This window comes from Cupressus sempervirens, chromosome 9 (genome assembly GCF_028749045.1).
Source record: "Cupressus sempervirens isolate cs-2001-9-10 chromosome 9, ASM2874904v1, whole genome shotgun sequence".
Lineage (NCBI taxonomy): Eukaryota > Viridiplantae > Streptophyta > Pinopsida > Cupressales > Cupressaceae > Cupressus > Cupressus sempervirens.
In genome coordinates this window covers 780,451,510-780,459,873 of record NC_143126.1, presented here as the reverse complement: position 1 = coordinate 780,459,873, position 8,364 = coordinate 780,451,510, and positions in this window count along the sequence as shown.

Below are 8,364 nucleotides of genomic sequence, written 5' to 3'. Positions count from 1 at the left end.
TGAAGGAGAACACTCCACCACCCTAGTTTATCTGTCTACTTGGTTAGAATGGTTTAATGACACCATTTTTTTAGGGCCCTATTTCAACAAAATATCAGGGTTTCATCATATTTGAATCTGTACCTAGATTAGATTTTCTCTAGGTCTTTATCAGGACTTAATGGTAGTGGTTGTGGAGTAACTTCAACTAGAAAATATCTTAGTTATGCCTGAGCTATAAAGGAAATTTTTGTAGATTTTGTGCAGGTCGACTTTTATCTATTTTCTCTGATATTGCTCTACAACTTCAGTGTAAATTCCCTTTGCCTCTGAATTTTATGACATTCTACCTTATCTTCTTCAGCCATTGATGTAAAGTGCAAGAACTATTTTCCTCTCATTGGTGTTTGTAGAGATCTATAATCTTGTATGACTGTATCTCTTTTGGCCTATGAATGGTATATAAGTGAATCCTCTATTTCCTTGTGTCATTCATTTGGGTTTTTTGATCTGCATGTGATTGTTAGATTAAAGCAAGTCTAGATGTGTATATCTTTTGGTGTCATGATGGTTCAATAGTGCATGTATGGGAAGAGATTGGTTTGAACACTCTATTTTGGTGCATCGCCCCCTTATGTTAGAATAGGTAGATTTCCTTCTATGCATTCCTTCTCCCTTTTCCTCTCCAAGAGTAGTTAGGTGCATCTTGATAGTAAAGGAAGCCGGCCTTCTTCGAAGACTCAACCTCATAGTTCAAGTCCCATAGCTTGGAGTTTGTTTCCATTTTTCACAAATTTGTCTTTAGGTAAAAACTTTGGACAAGGGTGCAAACCTTTGTGGCAACAGTTTTTGGCATGCCCGGTGGGACAATATTTAGAAAATTTCAAGTCTATTGGTGTCAAAAGGAATATTTCAAGATTAATAACAAGGAGATAGTACTGGCTTCAGTGTTCAAGCCTTCAAGAGGATCATTCTTCAAGTACTTGGTGACTCTAAGCTTCAAATACATCTGGTTCTAGACCAAAGTTATAGTAATTCATACCCAAAGCTGAAACAAGGGCATCTTCTAGAGGTAAATTTTAGTACCAAGAGCTTTCATTTTCAAATCCTAGAAGAAGGAAGACTAGAGTATCTTTATCACTAGTTAGGAGTGCAATAGTAACAAATACACCTGCAAGATCTATCTCTAATCCTTCTACTATTAGATCTTAGCCTAGATTGCCATCAACACATATCAATAGATCACTTGTCTATATGGAACAACCTAGAGTCCATACTTTTTCCACCTTTAATGGTGGGAGTCCTCTTTTATTGGCCCAAAGACATGACATACCAATAGCTGCACTAAAAAATATACCAGAATTTACTAGTGAAACTTCTATCTCTCCCTTAGAACACATTGAAGAAGTTGCAAATGTCTGTAATATCCATGGTATTACAGAGGATGATGTTATAGTTAGGCTTCTCACCTCATCCTTGAAAGAAAAAGCATTACAATGGTATAGAGGTTTGGCTCATGGTTCTATAGCAGATTGGGATGGATTAGGAGCAAGACTATGTAAACACTTTGAGCACAAAAGTGACCATTTGTCACTTTTAGAACAATTGACTACCATAAAAAGAGCCCCCCATGAATGTATGACTGATTTCAACTATAGATTTCAAAAGACATGGGATAGAATACCTACTTCAGTAAAGCCTACCCTTGGTAATGCATTCTTGCATTACCTCAGAGCTTTTAATAGTGATATTGCGACTACAATCCAAACTATGGGAGGAGATACCTTACCTAATGCTTATGACATAGCAATAAAGTCAGAAAACATCCTAATACAAGGAGGTAACCTAGCCCAATGCCTCCTATGCCTTTCTTCCTTGATGTTCCAAATCACCAACCAACAATGGCTCCTTTTCCCACAACTTCCACATCACAATCCCTTGCTTTAGTCCCTCAAGCTTCCACATCTTCAAATGGAATAGATGAAATCAAGGAAATGATCCAATCTATGATGCTGAACATAGATAAGAGATTGTAGGGCCAAGAGAAGAAGCTAGAGGATAGCTTCTCTGTGATGCAGAAAGTGAGCAACAAGGTGGTGACTTTAGAGAGACAACAAGCTCAAGGTAGTAAGGCTCATCAATTGTAACATCAAACTCGAAATAGTGGTAGGCCACCAAATCATAATTATGGGAACAATTATTTTGATTAGAATAGGTAGAATAGCCATGCTTCAACCTCAAATGTAAACCAAAGAAGGGCCATAGTTCCTCAAAACAACATGGGCCAAGATAAAGATTTTTGCCCCTCCTGTAACTACTCCTACACCTATTACATGTGTTAGAAGGTTGAATCATATTTGGCTTTGACCATCCAAGAGCCTATAGCAAGACAATCATACAAGGAGGACTAATTCAAAGATGCCTTGTATATGCAAGGACAAGGTGATTGCTCCTTTATGAATCATCAGGTGGAAGAACATAGTAATGTAAACTAGGATTCCATTGCTCACAACACTGGGAGAAAAAGAAGAGCTATTGAAGATGCTACCCTTCCTCATCCCAATCATGCCTCAACTTCAAATGCAATACCTCATGAGCAAGCAGTAAATGATCAATCAAATACCCTTCAATAACAAAGGAAAAATAATGGCAGAAAGGATGTAAGTGATCCTCAAGTTGTTCCATCTCAACCTCCTACAAATGTAGCTCCCAAGGCTTCTACCAAGGTACCTATTGTGCCATTCAATGTGGTAGATTAAACGAATAAGAAAAATGTGAACATTTCCATGTGGGATGCTGTTGCTACTATACCCATGCAAAAGAGGTTACTGTAGCAAAAATTGGAAAGTATTGAACTAAAGGATCAGCCACCCAGCATGGAAAGTGCCACAAGCCTAGTACAACCATCAAGGGAGGAAGAAACAAGTAAAAATGTTAGACCCCCTCCATTTTATGTTCCTCTAATTATAGGGGATAAACTAGTCCACAATTGCATGATTGATTCAGGGACTAGTAGTTCAATGATGCCTAGGTGTGTTGCTGATGCTTTGGAAATAAAATATGAGCCCATTGTTAGAGATGTATTACAGTTGGATGGTAGTACTGTTAAGACTATAGGGATCCTTAGGAATGTGGAAATGGCCCTACATGCATGCCTTGGTTGTTTTGTAACTCAAGATATATCCATTGCTGAAGTCAAGCCACATTTTGCCATCTGTCTGTCAAGAGACTTCACTCCCTAAATAGGTGGTTACATATCTTCTGATTGGTCACATATGTCTTTCAAAACAAGATATGGGGTCAAAGCTTCAATCAAAGCAGAGCCTCTAGCCCTCCATCATACTGAACCCTACACTCCTAATCTCATCAACATGAATTGCACTATCTTAGAAATGGATGAGAATGACATAATGAATGAGCCTACTACTTCCCTAGTAGAGATACTTGATTTTCTCTTAGATGAATGGGCTAATGCATATCAATTTGGGGCTTAGTCAAAAACCCTTGAGACAGGCCTTAGTACATATTATATATTAGAGAAGGATGCTCTAGTTCCCAACCTTGTGGAGACTAAAGAAGATGTGAGTGGGATATGGAGTATGTAATTTGATGGATCAAGGAATAAGAATGGATCAGGGGCTGGTGTGATGTTGATTTCTCCTGCACAAGTAAGGTACTACTTCTCCTTTAGGCTCTAGTTCAGTTGCACTAATAATGTGGCCAAGTGTGAATCCTTGATTCAGGGTGTCCTACTTGCTTAGAAAAGAGGAATTCAAGCCTTAAGTGTATATGGAGATAGTGAGTTGCTGGTTAATCAAGTGAGAAATCAGAATATCACCAAGAACGGTTTGCTCAAGTCTTATAAATATAGGGTATGTGATTTTCTTGAGGGTTTCAATGCATTTAATATTCAAAGCATCCCTAGAAAAGAAAATAGATATGCTAATAGACTTGTAGCAATAGGTGCATCTCATGATCTGAGGAGAATAAGAAGAAACAAATCAAAATGGTAGTAAGGCTTTCCATCCCTAACAACAAAATCCATTAGCAAGTGTTTGAATTTGATGAACAAATTGTAAGCTTCTTGCAGAATGAAGTAGAGTTTCTAGATAGAAACCAGTCGAGGCTGCATGATCAGTATGGTGATCAAATCATTAATCTTAGTTCCAAAAAATTTTCTAAGGGTCTCATTACTTTAGAGAGTGTTTTCAATCCTAATGACCAAGCAAGAGGTAGAGTCATGAACCTAGCTGCTAACGAAGATGATCACATCCTAGTCACAGTTGCTGATGGAAAATCCTTAAACATGGGGAAGGTATGTTCTAAAATTGAGCAACAAAGTTTTATTCATCTATGTGAAGAATTTAATGATATATTTGCTTGGATGTATGATGATTAAAATGGTTTTGACCCAAGGTTGTTTTAGCATACCATAGATTTAATTGACAATGTCAAACCAGTAAAACAAAAATAGAGGTTGGTAAATCCCAAGATTGAACCCTTAATGAGAAAAGAGTTATCCAAATTGATTGAGGCCAATATAATTTTCCCCATCAAGCACTCATCATGGGTAGCAAACCTTGTCCCTATTAGGAAGAAGAATGGAGAAATTAGATTGTGTGTGGACTTTAGGGACCTTAACCAAGCTTCCCTTAAAGATCACCATCCTCTCCCTTCCATGGAGCAGATTTTGTCCAAGGTCAGTGGTTCAAAGAGGTTTTCATTTCTTGATGGATTTTTTGGCTACAATCAAGTGCTGGTCAAAGAGTCTGATAGATATAAGACTGCATTTACCACAAAATGGGGTACCTATGCTTATTGTAATATGCCATTTGGGCTAACCAATGTAGGTGCTACATTTCAAAAGGCAATGGAGATGGTCTTCAAAAATGTGATTGGAAAGTTTGTATTAGTTTACCTTGATGATATCACAGTGTATTCAAAGAGTGTAAAAGATCATTTTGATCATTTGAGATAGGTGTTCTCAAAGTGTAGAGAGTTTGGGGTATCCCTTAACCCAAGCAAGTTTATCTTTGCTACCAATCAAGGAAAATTATTAGGACACATTGTATCTGAGGATGGTTTAACCATTAATCCAAAAAGAACAAAAGAAATACTTGCTCTCCCTCTTCGTAAACATAAGAAAGGGTGCAAAGTTTCCTTGGTAGGATAAATTTTGTGAGAATTTTTATCCCTAATCTTGCTACTATGGTAAAACCCTTTACAACTATGCTTAAGAAAAGTATGGTCTTTGCATGGACCAAGGAAGGGAAGGAAAGTTTTGAAGAGATCAAGGTAGCCATAGCCTCAGCCCCCACTCTCATTAGAGTATGAAGACAAATACAACTATGTAGAGAAGCAAGCCCTTGCAGTCATCAAAGCTTTAAAAAAATTTAGACACCTCCTGTCTCATAATAAAATTCATTTGTTAGTACCCCATGATAGTGTGAAGGATTTCCTTTTGAGAAAAGATATTAGTGAGAAAAGAGCTAGTTGGATTACTAAAGTAATGGAATATGACCTTGACATCTAGATCACCAAGTTGGTAAGAGGGAAAGGGTTGTGTAAATAGATGATATCATATCAGGAGCTGGATGAGGAAGTCACTATGATACTAACCAAGCAACAAGAGACAAGAAATGATGACCCAAGGAATTGGATGGATGATATGAAAAATTTCTTATTAGGAAATGGATATCCTCAAGGATTAGATAGAACTAAAAGGAGACAATATAGATTATAGTAAATTCCTTATGTTATAGTTGATGGTATCCTTTTCAAGAAATATTTTAATGGAGCCCTATTAAGATGCATTGACATAGACCAAGCTGAAAGAATGATCAAAGAGCTTCATGATGGTCCTGATGGTGGTCACTTCTCAACAAGGACAACTACAATGAAGGTCATGAGGGCTGGTTACTACTAGCCATCCCTATTCTATGATTGTCATAGGTATGTGAGGAAGTGTGAAAAATGTGCCTTCTTTTCTGGTAAGAAAAAGCTTGCAACTCTTCCTCTTCATCCCATTCAGGTGGACCAACCTTTTGCTCAATGGGGATTGGCTTTCATAGGCCCTATCAATCCTTCTTCTAGTTGTGGTCACAAATGGATTTTAGCTACTATAGATTACTTCCCTAGATGGATAGAGGCAGTTGCATTGAAAGATGCCACATAATATTTAGTTGTTGAATTTCTTGATGGAATTGTGATCAGGTTTGGTGCCCCTTTAACCATTATTTTAGATAATGCAAAATCTTTTGTAGGAGCTCAGATTTGTGCATGAGTAGTTGACCATAATATCTACTTGAGCACATCCTCAAACTTCTATCCTCAAGGAAATGGTTTGGTTGAGTCATCCAAAAAAAACTTGATTAGGATTATGAAAAGAACTATAGAGGATAACCATAGGTATTGGCATCAAAAGTTGAGGACTGCACTATGGGCTGACTAAATAAAACCTAAGAGGTCAATAGGAAATTCACCATTTATGTTGGTATATGGTAGAGAAGCAAGGCTCCCAATTTCATTAGAATTCCCATCCCTAGAACTAGCTCATCAATTGGAACTAATTGAAGATGATGCCATGATAGTGAGAATGCCAGACCTGATGGAGCTAGAAGAGAAAAGAGGTCAGGCCATGCAAACCCTAGAAACACATTAGTAGTAGGTGAAGGGGAGCTTTGACAAGAAGGCTAGGATCATAATCTTTAGAGAAGGTGATTTAGTTTTGAAATGGGATGTAGATAGGGAAAAACCAGGCAGACACTCAAAATTTGATGCACTATGGAGTGGTCCCTATGTGATTATCAGTTACAAGCAGGCTAATGCTTTTCAATTAAGCAAGCATGGTGGTGAAATTTTTCCTATCCCAGTTAATGGGATCTACCTCAAACCATGTTCTTGACAAGGGTTGAGGTTTCATGTACATAGGTAGCTTAGTTTTCTTTTGTTTGTTTTTGGCTTTCCAACAAGTGCATAAGCACATGTGTTTTGCTGAGTTGCAGAGGAGTAGAGACAGAGCTTCCAATATTTTTCTCCTATAGAGGTAGGGTTAGGGTTTTGTAGTGCACCAATCCAAATCTTTTGCAACTCTATAGCCCAATGGATGCATAAGGTCATTGGTCACATGCATAACTGGCTTGCATCCCCTCTAAGTTGCCAAAAATGTTACCTATTTTTCCTCTAACAAAATTTGAATTCAAAAACTTGAGACCTCCCAACGACTACTTACCACCTTTTATATTATTTAAATGCATGGAAATATCAAAAAATAAAATATTTAAAACTCTATGGTACTTCCTATTTCTATACATTATTTTCCTTGGTCCATAACTTTCTGCTCCATCAGATATTTCATGATCTATAGTGGGCACTTTCCTACATCCTCAAGATGCATGACCTTTACATAATGTGGGGAAGCCCCTTCGTGACACGTGGCGGGTGGGTCCATTTTCTTCTTGTGGGCCACAAAGAGGAAGAGCTACTGGTGAACTGGTTGTTTGATTAGCACCTACTTTCCCACATTTTATCTTTTGTTAGACTTTCTGACAATACGGGCAAGCGCCCTAGTGACACATGTCCTAGTGACATCACAGAGGATATTCACATAGGTTTAGAGGGCACATGTTATGAACACCATCTGATGCAATGAGATTGAGGACTGGCACTTGCACACAATATGAAGATGCAAGGATGTTAAGGAATGCAGGAAAGTACCTCACTACTGCATGTCCTTGTAGGGTTGAGTTTGTTCCATATGCCATAGTGTGATGCCAAGGTGGTGCCAGGTTGCTTAGTTGGATGCCAGGTTGTGCTAAGTGTTTGTGGGCCTGGAAATTTTAGTGGGGCAAGTGTAGTGTAATGAGGATCTTCATGATCATTGATCTTACAAAGATCAATGATTGGTGCTTTCCTGCAATATGGAGATGCAAAGTAATTAAGCAATGTGGGGAAGCACCTGAAGGACATGTGTCCTTGCAGGCCTAGGGAGATACATTACGGCTAGTGTGTTGGTAGTGAGGGCCAAAAATTATGAGACCATCACAGTTAGAGTTGCAAGGTGGCTTATTTAGTTGGTCAATCGTGTGGAGACCTTATGGGGTGGCAAAAAAATAAAAGGCTATTGGCCCATGTGGCTCATCTTGGTGGGAGAGTTTGGTTGACTTGCTGACTTTGCTGATTCACGAGCCAAAAATGAAGGAGATTGAGCTTTTTGGTGCAATTTGATCCTCATGATCAATGCCAACCACTCTTGAATGAATGCTAAACTTAGTGAATGAAGGAGAACACTCCACCACCCCAGTTTATCCATCTACTTGGTCAAAATGGTTTAATGGCACCGTTTGGTCAGGGCCCTATTTCAAAAAAAATCAGGTTTCATCGTAT